The sequence below is a fragment of the Ambystoma mexicanum genome, chromosome 1q, assembly GCF_040938575.1.
Source record: "Ambystoma mexicanum isolate Mex_15411 chromosome 1q, UKY_AmexF1_1, whole genome shotgun sequence".
NCBI lineage: Eukaryota > Metazoa > Chordata > Amphibia > Caudata > Ambystomatidae > Ambystoma > Ambystoma mexicanum.
Genome location: NC_090922.1, coordinates 577,180,997 through 577,208,279, shown reverse-complemented (window position 1 = coordinate 577,208,279; position 27,283 = coordinate 577,180,997). Strand labels below are relative to the sequence as shown.

The 27,283-nt window shown below is 46.9% G+C and overlaps 1 protein-coding gene across 1 annotated transcript in view; it reads left to right on the top strand.

Moving 5' to 3' along the window:
• Positions 1 to 27,283, top strand: part of RO60 (Ro60, Y RNA binding protein) — an 820,045-nt gene that overhangs the window by 97,936 nt on the left and 694,826 nt on the right. The window lies entirely within an intron of this gene.

Here is a 27,283-nt window from a genome sequence, read left to right as displayed (position 1 = left end):
CAATGAATATGAAGAGTAAATAAAAAACAGCAAATTGATTTTCTGATGGCTTATTCAAATGCTACCAAGTAACTCAAACAGTGATTGGAATCCCTAGCAGCAAGTTTTTACTAAAAAGGAGAGTGCCCAAAATAAGGGGAAACATCTGTGCACACCATTCAAGAGCTTTCGATGAAAACAGCCGTTAGGCAGACGTACAAAAATTCAATGATGAAAAATAGTAAAACCTTCAAGAGAAAGTAAAGGTACGTAGGCACAGTGTGTAAGTGATTTTAAACCAGGTGCAGAGTTCAAAAGCAACAAGACGGCGGAGCAGTGGTAAATCAAAGGTACAGTCCCATGCTCCTCTACCTTTTTAAAGAAGTAAAACAAGTCGGGACTGAAACAGAGGAAGAGGAGCGGGGGTCAAGAGCAAGGAACGCTCTACTGCTTAGAGGACAGTCGTAGTCTGTCACCCTCCCCTCACTCTTGATATATGATATGATATGGCATTCATAACGCGCCTATACACAAGTGTTTCAACCCTCCTTCAACGCTCCCACTGCTCACCGCATTGCCACAAAGACTGCCAGCCAGGAAATCCGCCGAGGGTGTTTGGGTCAATTGGCACAGGAAATACAAGTGAGGTATCCAGGAAAGCGGAAAAACAATTTGACAATTTGTAATCAGCCTGGACAAAAAACTTGGAGGCCACGGACGCCTCTGGCACCAAACACCAAGCGGCGCACAACACTGCACCTTTGGCCTGCACAGGCTTCGCCTGCCGGGCTTTCTGGCCCTGTTTTTTATCTGCCGGGGGAAAGGCCACAGTACAAGCACAATCTCCTCCTGGATCTTGGGTCTCCCAAGCTACGCACAACACTGCACCCTTGGAACATGCGTGAGCTTTGCCTGCTGGGATTCCTGGTTTTTGTCTGCAGGGGGGGAGTGGCCACATGAGCACAATCTCCTCCTGAATCTCGAATCTCCCAAGCGGCGTACAACACTGCGCCCTTGGCCTGCATGGGCTTCCCGCCCTGGTTTTTATCTGCAGGGGGCCAGGGCCACTTTACAAGCACAATACCTAATCCCCCACACTAGCGTGACACTAGCGTGAGATGGGGGTTTAGATTCTATTAAAGACAAGTAGGCAAATATTATGCATTATCAATCTTTACTCTGACCACTCAGCAGCAAAGAAGTACAACTTTTGTATACAACTTTTTCTGAAGAAAATTACAACACAACTTCAACAAACAGTATTTAAATGTCCCAATCCAAAATGGAGGACAGGTAATGCCCTCAGGGTAACCAATGGGCATAGAGCCAGTTCCATAAATGTCCCTTCCTCTAACACCAACTCCTCTTTCTTTGCTGCTGACCCACACAGCTATGTCACTCCTCCTAAATTCTTGCCTTACTGTGCATTGTTGGCGATTAGAGTGTTACTTTTCAGTGTTACATTGTTACATTGATTTATTGCACTGTAGAGCTTGTCATTTCTCATGTTGCTTTAGCAAACTGGAAGCCGAGTTCGCGCTCGAATGCTGACCTCAAGTCCATTTGTTACAGTGTGGCGGCGCTCCGTGTGGAGCGTCCACTTGTTAATGGTTTATTGGTTTTCTGTCAAGAGAAGTGGACTTAATTTGATTTGTTAGCGTCGCCGACCTTTTCAACCCAGGCGGCGACGCGTGCACTGTGTTTCTTCCTCATGAAAGGATTTATTTGTTTAACAGCTGCCGATCTTCCCAGAGCTTTCGCAGGTGTCTGAGGCCGGGCTCGTGATGCGCGCGGTCTGTTGAAAGAAGCTCAGCTTCTTGCCGACATGCGTCGCATCAATTAAGGCTTGCAAGTCTTTACTTCACACGCATCGCGTGTGTTTGTTTACATACGCTGCTTGCGTATGTTTAAGGGACACGCAGACTAGGCCGGTGAACTTGAACTCTTGCAACTGAACCCGAACTGATCTTCTTAAAGCAGTACTTCTCACCCGAAATACCCAGAACACAAGTAAGGGTGGGTGGGCGTCTGTAATATTCGCCTCCTTGTCTTTAATAGAATCTAAACCCCCATCTCACGCTAGTGTGGGGGATTAGGTATTCTATGGCAAGACGGGAGGCTCCTATTATGCAAGTTCAAAGCCCTTGCAGAACATTAACAGCTACGTGAGTAATGCGTTTATGATAAAACTTTTTGAAAGTTGACTCTCTTGACCAATCAACTGCTTTAAGGATCTGTTCTAGGCTGCCGCCCAAAAAGGCGGCTTTAGAGGCCATAGCACACCTGACAGAATTGGGACCAAAAGAGGAAGTGTCAACTCCCGCCTCCCGCATAACCCATTTAATCCATCTGGCCAAAGTGGAAGGGGATACCGGTTTATGGGGTTTCCTATAGGAAATCAGCAGCTGAGAGGTATTAGGAGGCCGCAGACTTTCAGTTTTTAACTCAAAACATTTTAAACATGCTATAACACACAATTTTATTGTTTTCAGGGAAGGCTGGATAAGATATTGAGGAAGTCATACACTTTGTTCTCCGTGAAACAAAAAAGGTAACTCCTTGAGGGGTAAACATCTTGTTATCCACATCTAAAGCTCTGATATCTGGCACTCTTTTAATAGACACCAGGCACAACAACATTGCTAACTTGTAAAAAAGCTGTTGTAAAGATAGATCCTCATTAGGGGGCCAGGTTCCAAACAGGTCTAATACCAAATCAACATCCCATAGAACTGAATACTTAGGCTTTGGAGGGATCTTAATACGAATAGACTTGAGGGCTCTACGCACCAAAAAGTGCCTACCTACTGGTTCCCCTTTTTACCAACAGGTGACCTGCTGAGATAGCAGACCTGAAGCCATTAATGGTTCTATAAGCCTTGCCTTCTTCAAATAAATCCACTAGAAAATTAACCATCTCTACAGGAGGGTCAGAAATGGGATTGAGGTGCCTAACCACACACCAGCTAACCCAGCGGTTCCACGCTGAAGAGTATCCCAACTTGGTAGAGGGAGCCCAAGAGTCTCTGATGACTGCCATAGAGTCCTGCTAAAGGCCTCAGAAGCACCGGGAAGCGCTGAAATCTTCCACGCCATAAGGGAGAGGTGCCCCTGAAGGACCAACTCGTGAGGAAAACCTCCCGGGTTCGTTAGTAACTGAGGATGAAAGGGAAGAAGATGAGGAATGTCTACTGAGAGCTCTAGGAGAGCCGGAAACCAAATTTGAGAAGGCCAAAAGGGGGTTAGTATCACTAGAATGACCTCTTGCCTGCGAACTTGAACCAATACTCTGGCTATCATTGCAAAGGGAGGGAAGGCGTACAGCCTCTGACCTGACCAATCCTGTAGAAACGCATCGGTAGCTAGAGCGTCAGGATCTGGTCTCCAACTGAAGAACCTGGGCACCTGACAATTTATCCTCGAGGCAAACAGATCTACTGTAAACGGACCCCAAAGGAATTCTATCCTGGCAAAGAGGCCCCTGTCTAACATCCAGTCGCTCTTATCCTGAAGGTGTCTGGAGTTCCAATCCGCTACCTCGTTGCTGATCCCCGGAAGGTACTCTGCCCTTAATACAATATTGCGGTCCAGACAAAAATGCCAAAATTGCTTCGCCAGATCCGCTAGGATCTTGGACCTGGTCCCTCCCAGATGATTGACATATCTCACTGCCGAGACATTGTCCATGCGTAGGAGTACACAACAATTCCCCTGATCCTTGAGGAAACTACGGACTGCAAAAGACCCTGCTAACAATTCCAGACAATTGATATGGGGTTCCCTCTCCCCCTCGGACCACTTTCCCCCCGGGGAGAACTGACTCAGCCTGGCTCCCCAACCTGCTCTGCTGTCATCGGACTCCAGAACTACATCCGGGGAGGGACCAAAAATTGCTTTGCCATTCCAGGCCTCCATGTGTTTGAGCCCCCAAAGGAGTTCCAACCTGGCCTCCGGCGACAGCTCTGCCATCTGAGAGTAAGAAAGACATCTGCGCAGATGTCGAGCCTTCAGACGTTGCAACGCTCTGTAATGAAGAGGGGCTGGAAAAATAGCTTGGATGGATGCAGACAACATCCCCACTTTTCTGGCTAATAACCTGAGGGAAATTTTGTCCTTCTTGAGGATAACCCGGATCTCCTTCCTTATCTTGGCTAGCCTGCTGTCTGGGAGGAAAAGGATGCAATCTTTTGAATCTATATTGAAGCCTAGAAACTGGATACATTGCGTAGGCTTCAATATGGACTTTTTGGCATTTAACACAAACCCCAGGCTCTGAAGAAGATTTACCGTAAACTCCAGATGAGAGAGCAGATTCTGAGAGCTCTGGGCTAACAGGAGCATGTCGCCTAGATATATAATGATTTGGATCCCCTTGGACCTGAGAAGAGCCATCACAGGGCTCATCAACTTGGTGAAGCACCATGGGGCTGAAGACAGGCCGAACGGGAGGGAGGCAAATTGCCAAACCCAACCCCCCCCCCCCACTGAAACTGGAGAAACTCCTGGTGCGGAGGGAACACAGGAACCACTAAGTAAGCATCCTTGAGATCCAGCTTGACCATCCAGTCTGCTGGAAGGAGGGTGTCCCTGAGAAGGTGAATTCCTTCCATCTTGAAGTGGTGGTATACTACAAAGGAATTGAGGGCTTTTAAGTTTATCACTGGGCAAAACCCCTGATCGGGTTTCAGAACTAGAAAAATGGTACTCAGAAACTGAGATGCCCTGTAAGAGGCCAGTATTACCGCTCCCTTGGAGATGCGGTCCTTGACCTCCACATCTATTAGTGACTGCTTTACCTTGTCCAGAACCAACGGATGGGGAACTGATAACTGGCAAGGCAGGGAATAAAACTCTATGCGATAACCTTGGACTGTCTGTAACACCCAGGGGTCCAATGTGAGGGATTTCCACTGTGGGAGAAACCTGGCCAGTCTGCCCCCTAGACCTTTGTGGGAAAAAACTTTTAACACTCGAGAAAATAGCTGATGCTCCTCTGGACCTCCAGGTACCTCTGCCACCACGTCCTCTCCAACCCGCATTTTGTTGAGGGAAGAATTGGTTGTACGCTCCTCGAGCAGAGGATGAATTCTGTGCGCCTCGTGAGGCAAACTGACAGGGGCAGGAATGGCCCTGGGAGAAGTGGCCGGAAGAGCGGGCTCTACCTCTTCCGGCCCTGGGGAAAACCTTTTGCGTAAAAACCTTTTTTATGTTGGCCTGAGCTTTATCTAAAGCCGTAAACCTATGTACATACACTGAAAGATCTTTGAGAAAACTATCTCCAAACAAATTTCCCTGAGCGGAAGGCCCAGCTTCCCTTTCAGACATATCAGCCAGCTTTGAGTCCAGTCTCATCAGCAGAGGACTGAGTTATCCTGAAATATGTTTTGTTTTCATTGTACACTTTATTGGGGCTTGGGGCTCGACAGAGGGACCAGCACCTTGGGGGGAGGGTGAAAATCAGCAATGCGGTTAATCAGTCTATCAAAAGCTGAAGCTAGCGTATTATTAAGACCAGACGAGGCTGAATCCAGGGAGGACTGGATAGCCTGCGCCACTGGCGGCTTTTGACTCGACTGGTCCACCCCACTATCTGTTTTCTTCTAAGGCTGCACCTGTGTACTGGCATCCGCTAAAGCTGGGACCATATTCTTTCCCATGCCAGTCTTATCCATAATTTGTCACCACAGAAGTGTGAAAAAACTTCCAATCACCAAAGCCGAGCAGGCTGTGTGCAAAAGCACCAAAATTAGCCGAGCAAGCTAAATAAGTACAACATACACGCTATCTGGGTGAGAGAAACTGGTGACAGCCGAGCAAGCTTATTATTCAGCACACCGTAGCAGGGTGATAGGAGTGGAGACAGCTGAGCAGGCAGAACAAACAGAGCACCAAAATAAAGGAAGCCAAAATAAAATAAAATAAACCACTCCTTCAGGTGTTATATATATGTGAATGCTCCTGCACCTGACCAGGTTAAAGGCAAACAACAGAACGGCCTAGTCTGCGTGCCCCTTAATCATACGCGAGCAGCGTATATAAACAAACACACGCGACACGTGTGAAGCAAAGTCTTGCAAGCCTTAATTGATGCGACGTGTGTCGGCAAGAAGCTGAGCTTCTTTCAACAGACCGCGCGCGTCACGAGCCCAGCCTCAGACACGAGCGAAAGCTCTGGGAAGATCGGCAGCTGTTAAACAAATAAATCCTCTCATGAGGAAGAAACACAGTGCACGTGTCGCCGCCTGGGTTGAAAAGGTAGGCGACGCTAACAAATCAAATTAAGTCCACTTCACTTGACAGAAAACCAATAAACCAGTAAACCATTAACAAGCGGACGCTCCACACGGAGCGCAGCCACACTGTAACAAATTGACTTGAGGTCAGCGTTCGAGCGCGAACACGGCTTCCAGTTTGCTAAAGCAACATAAGAAATGACAAGCTCTACAGTGCAATAAATCAATATAACAAAGTAACACTGAAAAGTAACACTCTAATCTCCAACAATGCAAAGTAAGGCAAGAACCTAGGAGGAGTGACTTAGCTGTGTGAGTCAGCAGCAAAGAAAGAGGAGTTGGTGTTAGAGGAAGGGACATTTATGGAACTGGCTCTATGCCCATTGGTTACCCTGAGGGCATGACCTGTCCTCCATTTTGGATTGGGACGTTTATATACTGTTTGTTGAAGTTGTGTTGTAATTTTCTTCAGAAAAAGTTTTATACAAAAGTTTTACTTCTTTACTGCTGTGTGGTCAGAGTAAAGATTGATAATGCATAATAGGAGCCTCCTGTCGTGCCATAGAATCTCCTCCTGGATCTCGGGTCTCTCACGCGGCACACACCAGCTCACCCTTGTCTTCTAGGCTTGCTGCCTGTTTTTTTCTGCAGGGGGGTGGCCCACAGTATGAGCACAATCTCCTCCTGGATCTTGGGTCTCCCAAGCGGCGCACAACTCTGCGTCCTTGGCCTGCGCGGGTTTTGCCTGCCGTGCTTCCCACCTTGGTTGTTATCTGCGGGGGGGGGCACAGTACGAGCACAATCTCCTCCAGGTTCTCAGGTTTCCTAAGCAGCGCACAACACTGTGCCCTTGGCCAGCACAAGCTTCTCTGATTGTTTTTCTAATCAAATGTGTGCAGACTAGAAAACACAGCTGTTTATTGGTCAACTGAAAACAATCAGATTGAAAGGATGTGTAGAAAAACGGAAATCAGGAAAGAGGGAGTAATAGGGGAGAGGGATGATGAGGGGAAGATTACTGATAACTCAGGGATAAATATTACAACCCTAATAAGTGATGTATGAGAACTGTGGCTGAGAAATGGTGTACTGTGTACATGTGGAGAATTGTGTGGACAAGTAACTTATAATGCATGGCTAGGGGCTTACAACTTGACATTTCTATCCCCGATTAAGCTGATTAAGGTATGTGGTGTGAGGAATGATGACGTAGAAAGGGGAATAATAACTCTGAGTTTTGAGTACTGTAGACTGTGCTAATGTATCCTTGGAGTTCTTTTAAAAATAAAAAAAATATTTGTATGCATTTCTTGTACAGAAAGTGTATTGCCCAAAATAATGAAACATAAAATCCTGCATGCCTTCTTCAATCCTAAAAACAAAGATTGTTCATACTTTTGATCATCGTGGTGCCGTATGCCTGTCACATTCTTATTCCAATCAAGCCTACTTTGTCAAATAGTATTTTAGCGTCTTTTAAAAAATACACTTCTATTGAATTGGTTGAAATTAAACAACCTTTTTATTTTTAATACGTCAATACAATTTAGACATGCTAAAACAATCGACAAGAAACAAGAGACAGTGGACTGTAAACAATAAAGAAAAAAAAACCAAGGAAAAATCAATCAGTGAAGATTTGGGGGTAAGGCAAAAGAATAAAAGCAAAAAAGAAAGACATTAAAAGTTATATCACCATTACCATCCAAATCAACTCTGGTATTACTAAAATAGAAGGTTTAAAAACCATTTACAATCTTTATAAAAGACAGTACAATTATAGTGCAATGTGCAGTATGATACAGTATACAATATACAGAAACAAAACAGTAAAGTTTTCCGATTTGACAATATATCTAGTGTTCCTCACACTTGATAATCATTCCCTCTGTTATTCTCCAAGATCTTTCACAGTCAATATAATTTACACACGAGTCATGTTCAAACCTTCCAGAATCTGATTGTGTCTAATCTAATAGTACTACGTTCAGTTGCAAAAATTAATTCCCAAAGCTTGGAAGCATTGAACATTTCTATATCATTAAAACATTGTTTCAAATTTAGAATGCGGCTATCATTGAGCAGAGGACATTCAGTGAGAAGATGTCTTCTTGTCTCTGTCTGGTTTGTTACATTACAAAATCTGCAATAGTTCTCTTTTCCTGTGATCAGCCCACGTCCTGCATTAATGTCTCTGCAAGGCCATAAATTAAATCTAAACTTTATATGTTGGAGATGGACCTTTCACAAGATAAGTAGCAACAGAGTGAAGGGGTTAAATACAAAATCCACATAAGTAGCACACTTCTCCTGCGTACTTATCCAGCCATAATCCTGCATTTTAGTCTTTGCTTTAGTAGGGTTATTTAACAACAATTCTGTTGAAACATCAGCAATTAATAAGGACCCATCGGCTGCTAAGCGTCATGACATTGGGAAACTTTGAGTCAAATTCAACATATAGTCAGCAAGTTATCCTAGTAAAGTCTGATTTTTTTTGACACCATAAGACCTTTTCTATAGAGATTACATAGCTTCCAGGTATACATTGCATACTGTCACGCCGCGCGCGCCACTCACCTGTTCTGGGGGTCGGGGTACTCAGCTGTGGCGGTCTCCCTCCTGGAGATTGTATCCGCGTTGGCGCCTTTCTCCACGGCGTACCGCGGTCCGGGCTCCCGGCTCCCTGGGCGCGGCCATCTTGAATGTCCTGCGCATGCGCGGAACGTCAGTATCCGACGCTTCGCGCATGCGCAATGACAGCGGCTTGCGTTCCAAGCCTCGCTTTGGTCCCAGGCTATAATTAGCCTCCACAGACCCGGAAACAACGCGTCTCATTGCGGTTTGTTCCGTGTTTACGCTCCAGGAGCCCTGCTTTGCCTCAGTCTCTGTTATGCTCCTGTCCTGTTCCTGCATCTTCCTCGTGCTTGCCCTGTGCTCCTTATTCCTTGCCTGGTTCCTTGAGCCCTGCCCTGCCTTGTTCCTTGCCCTTTTTGGTTCCAGTCTGGTACTTGGTCATTGGGGTTAGGTAGGTCCCTGCCTGGGTTTCTCTCTCTGGCTCTGCACCATTCCTGGGTTGGGAAGGGGTCCGGTCCTGGGGTGGTTCGTTCTCTTCCCCTTTTTCTTTCCTTCCTCCTTGAAGGGTCTGCCTCCCCATAACCTTTCTACTGGTCTTGTGCCCTGCCGGTATCTGTGCCATTTCTAACACCGAGGATATACCGAAGATCTGCCCCTCGAACTGCTGGTACCCAAGTGGACTTCACCTGGCCTTCTCTGTCAGTGTTTACACTGTCCTGACGTCACGCAAATACAGAGAAGTGCTACCCGTGACGTCGGGAGCTGGTTCAGCTCAATCCTGTCATTTATTGTCAGGAGGGTGTTGGGTCGGTTTCCCGCGTTGCTCTTTCATCTTTGCAAAGATTCATCGACAGACTGGCAGCCTCATCTCCTCGCTCCCCAGGAAGAAAAGGTAACCAGCGATCTCATGACGCCTCTTATAACAGATTGAGACGCCTATCCTCCAGCTCCGACATGGCAGACATGCAAGAACTACGTGAGGAATTACGAGCCATGCGTCTCGAGATGACCACCCTTCGCCAGGAGAATGACACTCTTCGGCAAGCAATGGGTCGAGGATTGAATGTTGCTCCACAACCAGAGAATTCTATGGCCCACACAACTCCTATGAAGTTCGATGGTGATCCACGTCGAGTGGCAGAGTTTTGTACCCATTGCCGGATTCATTTTCAGTTTCGATCAAGCCATTTCAATCAAGACAAGGCCAAGATAGGGTACATCCTAGGTAACTTGACCGGCAACGCGCTAGCTTTGGCTGCTCCCCTGGTTTCCGCCGATAGTCCTCTGTTGAGTGATTTTGTTGCTTTTGAAAAGGCCTTTCTGGATATCTTCAAACCACCAAACCTGGCTGCCTTGGCCCAGAACCAACTGATGGAGATCAAACAGGGATCTGGTGACATCATTAACTACATTAGTCGGTTTCGGCAGCTTGCAACTGATTCTCAATGGCCCGAAATCACTCAGAAGACTTTGTTCCGTCGTGGGTTACGAGACGAATACAAGGATGAATTGCTGCATATTCCTGAACCAGAAACCCTACCCGCATTGTTGGATCAGGTCCTCCGTATCGACCACAGACTGGCTGAAAGGAGAAGTGAACGTCGTCGAACGGAAAGATACCATCCGGGACTCTCAGTACACCCTTCATGATCTACAACCCCACAGACGCGGGTCCTGAGCCCATGCAACTGGGAGCTATTCGTGGACCATTATCTGAGGCTGAGAAGAAGAGAAGACGTCAACAAAACCTATGTCTGTATTGTGGAGGAACTGGACATTATCTAGGAACCTGTCCTCTACGTCCCTTGAAGAAGTCGGAAAACTAACGGGCCCGCTGTGTGGTGAGAAGGCAGCGGTGGGCCGTTTTTCTGATTCAGACCTTCCTCCCATGCACTCGGTGCCCTTGTTGGTCCTAGAAGTCGGTATTGTATGGCAAGGGAAATGCATTAAGACCAGGGCCCTTCTGGACTGTGGAGCATCGGGCAATTACATTGATGCCTCGTTTGCGGTTTCCAATGGGATCCACCTGTATCGCAAGGAACATTCAGCAGTGGTTGAGGTGATCGATGGTACGCCATTGTCTTCGGGTCCTGTGTGCCAACATTCCGGTCAGTTATGGCTATCAGTGGAAGAACATCTTGAACGGATTTCGTTGGATGTGATCAAGTCACCCTCCTTCCCTGTAGTGCTCGGTTTGCCTTGGCTGCTTTACCACAATCCACAGGTCAATTGGACTTCCCGAACACTGGTCTTTTCTTCTGCACGTTGTTCTCAGGAATGTCGTCTTCGTGATGCCCTTCCGGCGAAACTTGGTTTGGGGCTACCCACTCCTGGAAACACCTCTGTCCGCCTATGTGTTACTCAGTCCATTCCTCAGGAACATGCAGGATTTCTCGAAGTATTCTCCAAACCAGAAGACATTCCATTGCCTCCTCACAGACAGTTCGACTGCTCCATTGATATTCTGCCTAATGCAGTCATCCCTCATGGCAAGATTTATTCTTTGACGCAATTAGAAAAGGGTGTCCTGCAGGAGTACATCGAGGATTGCCTTGACAAGGGCTACATTGTACCATCTAAATCCCCCGCGGGATTTCCGCTTTTCTTTGTCAAAAAGAAAGAGGGTACTTTGCGCCCTTGTATTGATTATCGCCAGTTGAATGAAATCACGTGTAAGGACCGATACCCCCTGCCACTCATCCGGGACATCATTGAATCCTTGAAATCGGCTCAGATCTTCACCAAGTTGGATTTAAGAGGAGCCTACCACTTGGTGCGGATTAAAGATGGTGATGAGTGGAAGACGGCCTTCAAAACACCTTTTGGGCATTACGAGTATAGGGTAATGCCGTTTGGACTCTGCAATGCCCCGGCCGTCTTCCAACGGTTCATGGATGTTGTCTTTTCAGATCTTGTAGGAGTGTCAGTATGGGTATATCTGGACGACATCTTGGTTTTTTCTTCTACTCGCATGGCTCATGTTGAACATGTTCAGGAAGTCCTCCGTAGATTATCTGCCAATCATTTGTATGCCAAAGCTGAGAAATGCCAATTTCATCTGGAAAGTGTGGAATTCCTAGGTTATGTAATCAGCAACACAGGAGTTCGGATGGACCCCACGAAATTGCAAGCCATACAGGAATGGAAACAGCCCCATGATGTCAAGTCACTGCAACGGTTCTTGGGCTTCGCTAATTTTTACCGACGTTTCATTCCTCAATTTTCTCACTTGACTGCCATGTTGACTCGTCTGACCAGCAACAAGACGCCTTTCTTTTGGGATTCTCAGGCCGAAGTGGCATTTCAGGAATTAAAGAAAGCCTTTATGTCAGCTCCTATTTTGAATCATCCGGATGACAAAAAACCATTCCTAGTTGAAACGGATGCTTCGGACTATGCAGTTGGTGCAGTCCTGTTGCAGTATGATCCAGTTACGGAAACAGAACATCCTGTGGCCTACTATCCGCGGAAGCTGTCACCCAGCGAGAGAAACTACACTGTGATCGAGAAGGAACTTTTGGCCATAAAAGCAGCCTTCGAAGAGTGGCGACATCACTTGCTGGTTGGTAAATATCCAGTGGAAGTGCGCACGGACCACCGTAACCTTCAATTTTTACGTTCCTTGCAATGCAGAACCTCACGGCAAGCACGTTGGGCCTTTTTCTTTTCTCAGTTCGATTTCGTGGTGACTTACATACCTTGCTCTCAGAATATTAAGGCTGATGCCCTGTCCCGATCCTTGGAGGACGACATAGACAGAGCCAAGACCATGGAACCCTTGATTGCTTCGAAGCATTTCCTATCGATGTTGACTCCTCAGCTTCAGCAACTCTTAGATGCGACTCGGGCTGATCCCTTCAGATCCCAGGTATTGCGACGTTATGACATCTGTGAACGCAACGGATTGCTTTTCTTCAAGGATCGCCTATACGTCCCCACTTTGAATCTTCAGAGGATGGTCCTACAGAATTGTTACGATTCCGTTGTCTGTGGTCATCGTGGGGTCAACACCACCCAAGAATTGGTTGCACGACAATTCTGGTGGCCAGGATGGGCCAAACAAGTTAAGCAATATGTGGATTCTTGCCCTGTTTGTGCTCAGGTGAAGGTTCCACGCAAGAAACCCCTTGGTCTACTGCGACCTACGCCTACGCCACCGTACCCATGGCATACTATTGCCACAGACTTCATTGTTGAATTACCACTCTCTGGTGGGAATACGTGTATCATGGTAGTGGTGGATTGTTTTTCCAAGTTGGCTCACTTCATACCTTTTCCGAAGCTGCCCACTGCCTCCCAGATGGCTCGACGTTTCTTACATGAGGTGTATCGTCTTCACGGTCTTCCTGAGAAGATTCTGTCAGATCGTGGTTCGCAGTTTATTTCTTCTTTCTGGGATCAGCTGTGTCGTCATTTGGACATTCAGCGCGCTCTGAGTTCCGGTTACCATCCCCAAACCAATGGGCAAACCGAGCGTACTAATCAATCCCTTGAACAGTACCTGCGATGTTACGCCAATGCCACTCAGGACAACTGGTCGGATTGGTTGGACACTGCGGAGGTGGCTTACAACAATGCTGTTCATTCTGCTACTGGACTCAGTCCCTTCGTTTGTTCTGTTGGTCTGCACCCCAAGCTGCTGCCTCTTCGTCCGATGCCTCCTAGTGCCGTTCCGTCGGCTGATGCCATGGTGGCTCTCATCCGTGATCAACATCGCCTGGCGGCCAGTACCTTGGCAGTGGCACAGGCACGTATGAAGGTTCAGGCCGATAAACGGCGGAGTCCTGAGCCCGACCTTCGGGTTGGCGATGAGGTTTGGCTATCTTCCAAGAATCTCCCTGTTCGCAATTTGCCCGTGAAGTTGGCTCCTCGCTTTTTTGGGCCCTTTCGCGTCCTTCAACGCATTTCCCCTGTTGCTTTTTGTTTGTCTTTGCCTCACTCTTGGCGGATACATCCTGTTTTTCATATCTCTCTTTTGAAACCCTGTGTGCCCGATGTTCTTGGCCATCCCTGTTCCCGTCCTGCCCTGGTGTTGGTTCAGGGGGTCCCTGAGTTTGAGGTGATGCAGATTTGTGATTCGCGGATTAGGCGTGGGGTACTTCAGTATTTGGTCAGTTGGAAAGGCTATCCGGCTTGTGACCGCACTTGGGAGCCTCGCTCCTTTGTGCATGCCCCGCGCTTAGTTCGGGACTTCTTCCGTCGCTATCCCTGGAAACCTGGTGCCCTGGGATTGTTCGGGAGGGGGTATGGTGTCACGCCGCGCGCGCCACTCACCTGTTCTGGGGGTCGGGGTACTCAGCTGCGGCGGTCTCCCTCCTGGAGATTGTATCCGCGTTGGCGCCTTTCTCCACGGCGTACAGCGGTCCGGGCTCCCGGCTCCCTGGGCGCGGCCATCTTGAATGTCCTGCGCATGCGCGGAACGTCAGTATCCGACGCTTCGCGCATGCGCAATGACAGCGGCTTGCGTTCCAAGCCTCGCTTTGGTCCCAGGCTATAATTAGCCTCCACAGACCCGGAAACAACACGTCTCATTGCGGTTTGTTCCGTGTTTACGCTCCAGGAGCCCTGCTTTGCCTCAGTCTCTGTTATGCTCCTGTCCTGTTCCTGCATCTTCCTCGTGCTTGCCCTGTGCTCCTTATTCCTTGCCTGGTTCCTTGAGCCCTGCCCTGCCTTGTTCCTTGCCCTTTTTGGTTCCAGTCTGGTACTTGGTCATTGGGGTTAGGTAGGTCCCTGCCTGGGTTTCTCTCTCTGGCTCTGCACCATTCCTGGGTTGGGAAGGGGTCCGGTCCTGGGGTGGTTCGTTCTCTTCCCCTTTTTCTTTCCTTCCTCCTTGAAGGGTCTGCCTCCCCATAACCTTTCTACTGGTCTTGTGCCCTGCCGGTATCTGTGCCATTTCTAACACCGAGGATATACCGAAGATCTGCCCCTCGAACTGCTGGTACCCAAGTGGACTTCACCTGGCCTTCTCTGTCAGTGTTTACACTGTCCTGACGTCACGCAAATACAGAGAAGTGCTACCCGTGACGTCGGGAGCTGGTTCAGCTCAATCCTGTCATTTATTGTCAGGAGGGTGTTGGGTCGGTTCCCCGCGTTGCTCTTTCATCTTTGCAAAGATTCATCGACAGACTGGCAGCCTCATCTCCTCGCTCCCCAGGAAGAAAAGGTAACCAGCGATCTCATGACGCCTTTTATAACAGATTGAGACGCCTATCCTCCAGCTCCGACATGGCAGACATGCAAGAACTACGTGAGGAATTACGAGCCATGCGTCTCGAGATGACCACCCTTCGCCAGGAGAATGACACTCTTCGGCAAGCAATGGGTCGAGGATTGAATGTTGCTCCACAACCAGAGAATTCTATGGCCCACACAACTCCTATGAAGTTCGATGGTGATCCACGTCGAGTGGCAGAGTTTTGTACCCATTGCCGGATTCATTTTCAGTTTCGATCAAGCCATTTCAATCAAGACAAGGCCAAGATAGGGTACATCCTAGGTAACTTGACCGGTAACGCGCTAGCTTGGGCTGCTCCCCTGGTTTCCGCCGATAGTCCTCTGTTGAGTGATTTTGTTGCTTTTGAAAAGGCCTTTCTGGATATCTTCAAACCACCAAACCTGGCTGCCTTGGCCCAGAACCAACTGATGGAGATCAAACAGGGATCTGGTGACATCATTAACTACATTAGTCGGTTTCGGCAGCTTGGAACTGATTCTCAATGGCCCGAAATCACTCAGAAGACTTTGTTCCGTCGTGGGTTACGAGACGAATACAAGGATGAATTGCTGCATATTCCTGAACCAGAAACCCTACCCGCATTGTTGGATCAGGTCCTCCGTATCGACCACAGACTGGCTGAAAGGAGAAGTGAACGTCGTCGAACGGAAAGATACCATCCGGGACTCTCAGTACACCCTTCAGGATCTACAACCCCACAGACGCGGGTCCTGAGCCCATGCAACTGGGAGCTATTCGTGGACCATTATCTGAGGCTGAGAAGAAGAGAAGACGTCAACAAAACCTATGTCTGTATTGTGGAGGAACTGGACATTATCTAGGAACCTGTCCTCTACGTCCCTTGAAGAAGTCGGAAAACTAACGGGCCCGCTGTGTGGTGAGAAGGCAGCGGTGGGCCGTTTTTCTGATTCAGACCTTCCTCCCATGCACTCGGTGCCCTTGTTGGTCCTAGAAGTCGGTATTGTATGGCAAGGGAAATGCATTAAGACCAGGGCCCTTCTGGACTGTGGAGCATCGGGCAATTACATTGATGCCTCGTTTGCGGTTTCCAATGGGATCCACCTGTATCGCAAGGAACATTCAGCAGTGGTTGAGGTGATCGATGGTACGCCATTGTCTTCGGGTCCTGTGTGCCAACATTCCGGTCAGTTATGGCTATCAGTGGAAGAACATCTTGAACGGATTTCGTTGGATGTGATCAAGTCACCCTCCTTCCCTGTAGTGCTCGGTTTGCCTTGGCTGCTTTACCACAATCCACAGGTCAATTGGACTTCCCGAACCCTGGTCTTTTCTTCTGCACGTTGTTCTCAGGAATGTCGTCTTCGTGATGCCCTTCCGGCGAAACTTGGTTTGGGGCTACCCACTCCTGGAAACACCTCTGTCCGCCTATGTGTTACTCAGTCCATTCCTCAGGAACATGCAGGATTTCTCGAAGTATTCTCCAAACCAGAAGACATTCCATTGCCTCCTCACAGACAGTTCGACTGCTCCATTGATATTCTGCCTAATGCAGTCATCCCTCATGGCAAGATTTATTCTTTGACGCAATTAGAAAAGGGTTTCCTGCAGGAGTACATCGAGGATTGCCTTGACAAGGGCTACATTGTACCATCTAAATCCCCCGCGGGATTTCCGCTTTTCTTCGTCAAAAAGAAAGAGGGTACTTTGCGCCCTTGTATTGATTATCGCCAGTTGAATGAAATCACGTGTAAGGACCGATACCCCCTGCCACTCATCCGGGACATCATTGAATCCTTGAAATCGGCTCAGATCTTCACCAAGTTGGATTTAAGAGGAGCCTACCACTTGGTGCGGATTAAAGATGGTGATGAGTGGACGACGGCCTTCAAAACACCTTTTGGGCATTACGAGTATAGGGTAATGCCGTTTGGACTCTGCAATGCCCCGGCCGTCTTCCAACGGTTCATGGATGTTGTCTTTTCAGATCTTGTAGGAGTGTCAGTATGGGTATATCTGGACGACATCTTGGTTTTTTCTTCTACTCGCATGGCTCATGTTGAACATGTTCAGGAAGTCCTCCGTAGATTATCTGCCAATCATTTGTATGCCAAAGCTGAGAAATGCCAATTTCATCTGGAAAGTGTGGAATTCCTAGGTTATGTAATCAGCAACACAGGAGTTCGGATGGACCCCACGAAATTGCAAGCCATACAGGAATGGAAACAGCCCCATGATGTCAAGTCACTGCAACGGTTCTTGGGCTTCGCTAATTTTTACCGACGTTTCATTCCTCAATTTTCTCACTTGACTGCCATGTTGACTCGTCTGACCAGCAACAAGACGCCTTTCTTTTGGGATTCTCAGGCCGAAGTGGCATTTCAGGAATTAAAGAAAGCCTTTATGTCAGCTCCTATTTTGAATCATCCGGATGACAAAAAACCATTCCTAGTTGAAACGGATGCTTCGGACTATGCAGTTGGTGCAGTCCTGTTGCAGTATGATCCAGTTACGGAAACAGAACATCCTGTGGCCTACTATCCGCGGAAGCTGTCACCCAGCGAGAGAAACTACACTGTGATCGAGAAGGAACTTTTGGCCATAAAAGCAGCCTTCGAAGAGTGGCGACATCACTTGCTGGTTGGTAAATATCCAGTGGAAGTGCGCACGGACCATCGTAACCTTCAATTTTTACGTTCCTTGCAATGCAGAACCTCACGGCATGCACGTTGGGCCTTTTTCTTTTCTCAGTTCGATTTCGTGGTGACTTACATACCTTGCTCTCAGAACATTAAGGCTGATGCCCTGTCCCGATCCTTGGAGGACGACATAGACAGAGCCAAGACCATGGAACCCTTCATTGCTTCGAAGCATTTCCTATCGATGTTGACTCCTCAGCTTCAGCAACTCTTAGATGCGACTCGGGCTGATCCCTTCAGATCCCAGGTATTGCGACGTTATGACATCTGTGAACGCAACGGATTGCTTTTCTTCAAGGATCGCCTATACGTCCCCACTTTGAATCTTCAGAGGATGGTCCTACAGAATTGTTACGATTCCGTTGTCTGTGGTCATCGTGGGGTCAAAACCACCCAAGAATTGGTTGCACGACAATTCTGGTGGCCAGGATGGGCCAAACAAGTTAAGCAATATGTGGATTCTTGCCCTGTTTGTGCTCAGGTGAAGGTTCCACGCAAGAAACCCCTTGGTCTACTGCGACCTACGCCTACGCCCCCGTACCCATGGCATACTATTGCCACAGACTTCATTGTTGAATTACCACTCTCTGGTGGGAATACGTGTATCATGGTAGTGGTGGATTGTTTTTCCAAGTTGGCTCACTTCATACCTTTTCCGAAGCTGCCCACTGCCTCCCAGATGGCTCGACGTTTCTTACATGAGGTGTATCGTCTTCACGGTCTTCCTGAGAAGATTCTGTCAGATCGTGGTTCGCAGTTTATTTCTTCTTTCTGGGATCAGCTGTGTCGTCATTTGGACATTCAGCGCGCTCTGAGTTCCGGTTACCATCCCCAAACCAATGGGCAAACCGAGCGTACTAATCAATCCCTTGAACAGTACCTGCGATGTTACGCCAATGCCACTCAGGACAACTGGTCGGATTGGTTGGACACTGCGGAGGTGGCTTACAACAATGCTGTTCATTCTGCTACTGGACTCAGTCCCTTCGTTTGTTCTGTTGGTCTGCACCCCAAGCTGCTGCCTCTTCGTCCGATGCCTCCTAGTGCCGTTCCGTCGGCTGATGCCATGGTGGCTCTCATCCGTGATCAACATCGCCTGGCGGCCAGTACCTTGGCAGTGGCACAGGCACGTATGAAGGTTCAGGCCGATAAACGGCGGAGTCCTGAGCCCGACCTTCGGGTTGGCGATGAGGTTTGGCTATCTTCCAAGAATCTCCCTGTTCGCAATTTGCCCGTGAAGTTGGCTCCTCGCTTTTTTGGGCCCTTTCGCGTCCTTCAACGCATTTCCCCTGTTGCTTTTTGTTTGTCTTTGCCTCACTCTTGGCGGATACATCCTGTTTTTCATATCTCTCTTTTGAAACCCTGTGTGCCCGATGTTCTTGGCCATCCCTGTTCCCGTCCTGCCCTGGTGTTGGTTCAGGGGGTCCCTGAGTTTGAGGTGATGCAGATTTGTGATTCGCGGATTAGGCGTGGGGTACTTCAGTATTTGGTCAGTTGGAAAGGCTATCCGGCTTGTGACCGCACTTGGGAGCCTCGCTCCTTTGTGCATGCCCCGCGCTTAGTTCGGGACTTCTTCCGTCGCTATCCCTGGAAACCTGGTGCCCTGGGATTGTTCGGGAGGGGGTATGGTGTCACGCCGCGCGCGCCACTCACCTGTTCTGGGGGTCGGGGTACTCAGCTGCGGTGGTCTCCCTCCTGGAGATTGTATCCGCGTTGGCGCCTTTCTCCACGGCGTACCGCGGTCCGGGCTCCCGGCTCCCTGGGCGCGGCCATCTTGAATGTCCTGCGCATGCGTGGAACGTCAGTATCCGACGCTTCGCGCATGCGCAGTGACAGCGGCTTGCGTTCCAAGCCTTGCTTTGGTCCCAGGCTATAATTAGCCTCCACAGACCCGGAAACAACGCGTCTCAACGCGGTTTGTTCCGTGTTTACGCTCCAGGAGCCCTGCTTTGCCTCAGTCTCTGTTCTGCTCCTGTCCTGTTCCTGCATCTTCCTCGTGCTTGCCCTGTGCTCCTTATTCCTTGCCTGGTTCCTTGAGCCCTGCCCTGCCTTGTTCCTTGCCCTTTTGGGTTCCAGTCTGGTACTTGGTCATTGGGGTTAGGTAGGTCCCTGCCTGGGTTTCTCTCTCTGGCCCTGCACCATTCCTGGGTTGGGAAGGGGTCCGGTCCTGGGGTGGTTCATTCTCTTCCCTTTTTTCTTTCCTTCCTCCTTGAAGGGTCTGCCTCCCCATAACCTTTCTACTGGTCTTGTGCCCTGCCGGTATCTGTGCCATTTCTACCACCGAGGATATACCTAAGATCTGCCCCTCGAACTGCTGGTACCGAAGTGGACTTCACCTGGCCTTGTCTGTCAGTGTTTACACTGTCCTGACGTCACGCAAATACAGAGAAGTGCTACCCGTGACGTCGGGAGCTGGTTCAGCTCAATCCTGTCATTTATTGTCAGGAGGGTGTTGGGTCGGTTCCCCGCGTTCCTCTTTCATCTTTGCGAAGATTCATCGACAGACTGGCAGCCTCATCTCCTCGCTCCCCAGGAAGAAAAGGTAACCAGCGATCTTGTGACGCCTCTTATAACACATACAAAGAGAATAAACCCAATTCAAAGTGAATCAGTGCTACTGGTACACACTTTGGCAGATTTAGCACACTGCGCCAGAAGCGCCCTTCGACTTTATCCCATACTATTTTCTGTGTAGGTTTCTTGCATTCACATCCATATAATATAATAGTTATCGCTCTCTGCTTATAATATGTAATTGCTGGAAGACTTGAAAATGTACCATATTTGTACAGTATATGTTTGTTTGGGCGATTGCAGTATTTAATTTGATGTTGATATCATCAAAATACTGGGCGTCATTAATGCTGTCATTTATATTAACTTCAAGGTATACGTACTGGTGGACCAGTTCATGCTGTTCCGTTTGTGATGCACACCTACATGTCTTAGATGCTGCTTGTGCCTTTACACATTGCATAATTTTGGTTTTAGTCAGATTAATTTGAAGTTCATTTGCTTGCGCATATGAGCTCAGCTCATCTAGCAGACGTTGAAGGCCTTTAGGCGTTCTGGACGAGAGAATAAGGTTGCCCGCGTATAGTAATCAAGCTATTTGCTTAGTTCCCAATTTTTGGAGCATCCTAGATTACGCAGTCAAATTGTTCTTTCAAATCTAGAATGAAGAAATTAAAAACAGCCGCAGCCAAAACACAACCTTGCTTAAGGCCTTTAAAGGTGGATATTTTAGCTGACAAGAGACCCTCTAAAGAGAGGCGAATTTGAACGGATGTCGAAGTGTGTAGAAGCTATATGAAGTTTATGATAGATGATGGGCATTCTCGGAAATCTACAAACGAGAGGTACAGTGCCTGATTTGTTTTTATACAATGAACCTTGATTGAGGCTAAGGTCAGGAGATTGATGCCTGTTCCTAGTCCGGCAATACATCCTGTCTGGAACGGATCCCGATACCTGGTTTTTCGAGTCCATTCATTAAACTCTTTTAGAATGAGCCTGGAAAATCTTCCCAGGCACATCCAAGAGAGCTATTGGCCGATAGTTTGACAGAAGCTGTCTATTTCCTTTTTTATACAATGGTATTATAGTCGAATGGCTCCAAGAAGCCAGTAATGATTTTGTTTGTAACGAATACTTAAAGATGTTTGTCAGACTTTTGTCCCAAACCCTAGGATTCTTTTGATAAACTGTCGGGCCCTGGGGGCCTTGAGGTACTAAGTGTATTAATTTTGTGTAGTATATCTTCTTCAGAGAAATCTAGGGTGAAATCACTAAGAATGCTTTCCCTGGGTAGCTGTATTACATAGTTTGAGCTTTTGTAAAGTTTGTGGTAATGGTTTATCCAATCTGATTCGGTTACCCCATTGATTTCGAGTGGATTCTTGAGGCGATGCTGTAACTTGGTTAAAGTATGAGCATATTCGGGCTGTGCTTTTATCTGCAATAGCCCTTAATATAGATTCACAATCTTTCTGGAATAGAAGAGATTTACAACGACGTAATCAGTTCTTGTATTTACATTTGATTTTTCTCAGGGCATCACATTTTTGAGCTGTAGGGAGGCATTGTATATCTCAGAGTACTGTTTCTTTTCATAATTTCTACTGTATGCGAGCAGGAGTATTCCTGTATCAAACGTCTATTTAAATTGCAGAGAGTGGCATTGGACCATTTAAACCGATTACGAGCATTATTTACTACCAGCGTCCCTGTGAACATCGAGTTGTGTTCCTCAATTTTGGATTCTGGGTTCTGACTCCGCCAGTTCAGGAAAAGCAACTCATGGGCCCTCATTACAACCCCGGCGTTAACCAATGGCGCTATTAGCGCCATGGTTAACGCCGGTAACTTACCGAATCCGCCATGGTGAAATGGGGAATTACCATCCAATTCGAAGGTTGGCGGGCGGTAATTCCCCATTTACCATTGGCCCTTCCCCATTCCCATTATTGCCCCATAGGGCTCAATGCGAATGGGGAAGGCGGTAATTACGGTACCGCAAATTGCGGTACCGTAATTACCTTCAAGGTCCCTTTGCGGGTCCCTACTTTAACGGCTGGTACAGACCAGTCGTTAAGGTCGGGAGCCGCAAAGGGACCTCGTAGTAAGGCGTTAAGGGGTTAACGGCGCGGCAACCTTTTACGGCGACGTTAACCCCTTAACGCCGGGGTTGTAATGAGGGCCATGGTCACTGTTGACTTGTTTGATGACCTCAAATGTATCTGCTAGGGCATAAAGATTACCATCTACATAAATATAGTCCCCTCTTCTCCATGTCACGTTAATGGGAATATCCCTAGGTACAGAACCATTTGTCATGTACATATTTTGGTTTTCCATAAATATGGACCCTCTTTCTTTTCTCTTCTAAATTAGCCGGTTTTTGCTAGACAAACAATGCAAATTGAGGTCACCTGTTAGGATCCGATTCGTAATCAGTGGGCATTGGTCAATCAGCTCGTATATTTTTGCTAGATCTTCATAAAATGTCTTCTCTTCTATACGAGCGGGGTTCCACTATAGATTAGATTAATTAGAGCAATATTTTGGGTACTTGATTGGATTCTAACCAACTGCATATAGTCATTAGGAGAGGCCCAGGAAGATAGTATTAAACGTGAGCTAATCTTTACTGCCACCATTAAACCCGAGGAGGGACAACCATGAGATGAGCGAATAGCTGGTACTAGAACGATGTTATGCCCATCCCAAGATGGGGTCTCAGATAACCACATTTCCTGAAGTGCTACTATGTCAAAGGAATTCTATTTATTTTCGCTGGGAGTTAGGAGATGGCAGAACCCTTGCGTGTTCCAACTAGCTATGGTAGTATTTACTGGAGCCAGGACCTGAGAGCATTATAACACACGCTTATTGCAAAAGCAAGATTTTACATTAGCAAGATGGTACCTTCGAGCCTTTGATGCATTATTTTTAGGGACCTGGTCCTGAAACTAGACATAAAATCTTTCTTCCAGCTGTCTTTTTGAGATTGACATCATAGGCATTGGTCCTGCAGACATATGCTTATCTTGGGATATGATAAATCCTAGGGCCATTAGGTCTACCTTTGCTTTCCAGATTGCATTTAATACTGGTCCGGAGCGTGCCCATAGCCTGATTACTGACAGATCAACATTATCGATAAATTCAATCTGTTCGAGATCCAAAGATTCCAGATCATCAGGGCTTGTGACTTCAGCAAATATTGCTAAAACCGAACTTCTATTAAGGTCATACTTTGGAAACGGATCAGCGTTAATGATGCCCAGTATTTTGATGGTATCAACATCAAATTAAACACTGCAACGATCAACTTCTTTGCATATTTCAGTCTGCCTTACTTCATCAGCTGTCATTGGGATTATAAACGGAGGGACCATAGAATCTGTAGGAACCAATGCTTTTACTTTAATAGCATCAGGTTTCTCAGACGGCACAACCTCAGAGCCTACTTTCTGCTGATTTTCTGCATCGATTAAGTCGTCTAAAGGAGCGTAGGGCTCTATAGTTGTTTTACTATCACCTAAGATGGATTTATTTTTCTGTGAGAGCCTTTGATATTTTTTATGGACGGCTGAAGAGGTTTTAATTGCTCCTTTCTTCGTTATTGTGATGGCCTTGATAAATTGTTTGGTTTTAGTTTGTGAGGCCTGAGCGGGAGGTCTCTTTATTTTTTAGTCTTTTTTTCTTGCTTATGCGATTTATTCAGGCTTTTGTTGTCTTTATTTTTCTTTGCAGGCACAAATATCGTTTAAGAGTTTTTCCTTGAGTTAGCACTCAGATTCATTTTCTACATTTGGTTGTATGATGGATGTCTCCTGGGCCAAGTCTGAGATTTCTCTCGGGCGAATTACATGGATTAATGCAGGCAAAGCAGATATAAAAGGTTGTTTATGTTTGCCTGGTGATTTCTCATTTTTACTACCTCCTTCAAGCTGAACATAGATTCCGACAGCAGGCTCTGGATCAGATTTCATAACAGGCAACCTTGCCTTTCTCTCAGCTAAATTTGCAAGAGTGACCAGATCATGTTCCATCATTTTATTAATAAGAGCTGTTTGCTTATTAATTTTAGCATCCGACATTTAAAAAAGTTTTACCAAAGACAAAATAGCAGTATTCATTGCACTTAATGTGATGTCAACTAAAGCGCTAGGAACAGGTTCAACATGAGTAAGATTATTTGGATGTGGAACATGAATGGACCTACGTGGTGTAGGATGTGTAAATGATAAAGAGAGATCTGGGGAGTTTGGCGAGTTTGGCTCAGAATGGCCAGACATTAATGGAGATCGAGATAAATCATGGTTTGATAGTGTCATAAGGTCATGCTGTGGTGCTAGACCCACAGTAGGTATTTGCAGACTTGGGTTAGTGATTGTGCGTTCGAATTACTTGTAGACGGCGGTGACACTAGATTAGGTGGGACTCGCCGACTGCATGACAGTAGTTTCCCTTCCTCCAACTCAGCTATAAATGCGGCAGAGGAGGTTAAATCGACCTGTCCATTTGTCGGTAAACAAAGAGCCTTAACGGATAACAGCAACTCATTTGATGTTGGTGATAAATTTATAACGGCATTTGGATTAGGTGGATACTCTAAGGTTAAATCAACAAGACCTTTTTCGTCAGTCGTGTTGATTTGATGACATTGGGGAGTGGAGGGGTACCTGCTAATCCCGCTTCCACGAACGGGTCCCGGAGATCAGGGACACTTATAACTACAATAGGTTGTGAGGCCACTGTAAAATCGCTGAATCTCGGTACATTGATTGGGACTGTTTTACCTGCCGCCGGCATATCAGCTGTTTGAGCAGGCTTCTTTTTTTTTTCTCGAAGAGGAACTAGGCAGCAGAGATGTTTTGGCTAATGTTATAGCTGGCGGTTTGTTAGAAAACGACCGCTTTGATTGGAGAGTATTTTAATATTATCGGGGACTGCCGGCATTCCGGATTTCAGAGTGTATGCAGTTCGCCACATTGTTATGAGATCAAATTCACACTGTGGATCTAGCTTCTAGCAAGCCAATTAGACTCACGGGTAGGGAGATTTGCAAACTACTTAAAAAACACCAGGGGTTCCTGCTCACCGCTCGACACTCTGCTCTCAGATTCTACAACAGTAAATTCAACTTGACAAATTAACAGACCTTTCTGTTTGTCAATTCGTGACTAGCACAACAACCAAGAATACTTAGCTGTTCGAAGCGGAGCAAATCCAGAACCGGCAGTCAAATTCAGAGCAGGACAGTATCGCTCGAAATGACAATGACACACTTGCTGAAGGCAGTCGGCTTTTTGTTGAAAATATACAGCCTCTAATAATACTGCAGCAATAAAGCAGTCCTCGATTATCTGCCCTTCAAGTTGACTCCGTAGTCCACTCAAGACTAGTGGAGGGGATACTGTTACGGGTCACCGGAGCTTTCAACTCTTACTACCTCCCTGCTGCTCCTTGCTCCATCGCAACACCGTAACACTTCCCACACTTCGCCATGCTTTGCTAGGAAGCTAGTATTAGTAGGGCACACCCACCAGCAGTCCACAATCCACGTAATTAGCTGCAAATGACAAATTCCACCCAGAGTCAAAGTCGAGTAGCAGGAGCAGCAGGAGCAATGCACTCACAAGATGCGTGAGAGCTTGTGCGTGGGCACGGGTATATATAGTGCTTCTGGGTATTGTAGGCGGAGACAACTTCACTCAGCAGTCCACAATCCACGTAATAAGCCATCACAGAAAATGCATCAGTGCCACTCTGAGTGCTGGCAATCTACTCATCTTCCCATGGCATCAGTTTGAAAGCGACAAAATCTGAAGCACGCCATGGATCGATTTCCAGAGAAGTAGCTTCTTTTACCAGATAGATGCCACAGCTCTGCACTGGACTTAACAGTATCAGCACTGCAAAATAGCTGCATTTACTAATTCAGCATCACATTTCAAATCAAAATTGTTAGGTTTGGGGGACACCACTGTGCGAGGGATGGAATGTGAAAGGATGCCAATTCATCATATTCTCAAAAGCTTTGTTTGCTCCAGTGGTGTTATGGCCGCTACACAGAATGCCCTTGATGGCAGCAATATTGGTTCGCAGGGAAATCTGACACCCTTTGTGTATCAGGTGTGTGAGCAATCCCATCTCAAGAAGCTCACAAACTTTGCAGACACATTCCCTCTTGGGCAGGTGCCCTATCCACTCCAAGCAATGTGCCATAAAAACCATAGCGGCTAAAAGTATGGCATGTATTCAAGGATACCATTTTCAAACTTCTTCAATATGGGGAGTCTATCAGCACTGGAATATCTTGACCTAACATTTGTGCAGTAACACATGCAAGACAGTTTTCACAATCTTTCCTATATTAAATCTGTGCATAATCTGGAACCATTGCCAATGTATGCTTAACCAGAACTACCCCACTTTCTCTTGAGTGTGTATCAACTATACAGTCAAATAGGATACGTGTTCTGAACCTTGTTTTGTACTACTGTGTAGAACTCAAACCTTGGTTCACCTGCACATAGAGCAATACTGTAATGACCCCTAGGAAATGCTCTTGATTGGGTTATTCTATTCTTAGACATTTCCCTTCATCCACACCAATTCTACTGCATTTTCTAGCAGTTTGTGAAAGCAAATTCGCCCCTGCCATTTAATGGAAATGGCTGGGCCCACCTAGAGAGATAATCTATGAAGGGATCTCACTTCACAGAAGTAGTGATTACTGAAGCATGTGGTATGAGAAAAGCATTCATGTATTTGATGTGAGGAGACCAACTAATGTCTGAGGTGAAGGAATGAGTACAAAATAGAGTACGGATGACTGGCGAATGACAAATGAGTTGTGAAGAGCATTAAGGTATGAGTTGTGAGGATGACAACTGATCATTATGGAGAATATTTGATGACTGAGAAGGAGAATTATTACTAAAGAGGATTAGTGATGACTGGCCCATGATTTGTGAAGAGGGACATCAAGGTGTACGTTTTGTTGATAACAAATGGCTGAGGTGAACAAATGAGTACTAAAGAGGAACAGCGATGATTGAGTCATGATTTTTGAAGAGGAGCATTAAGGT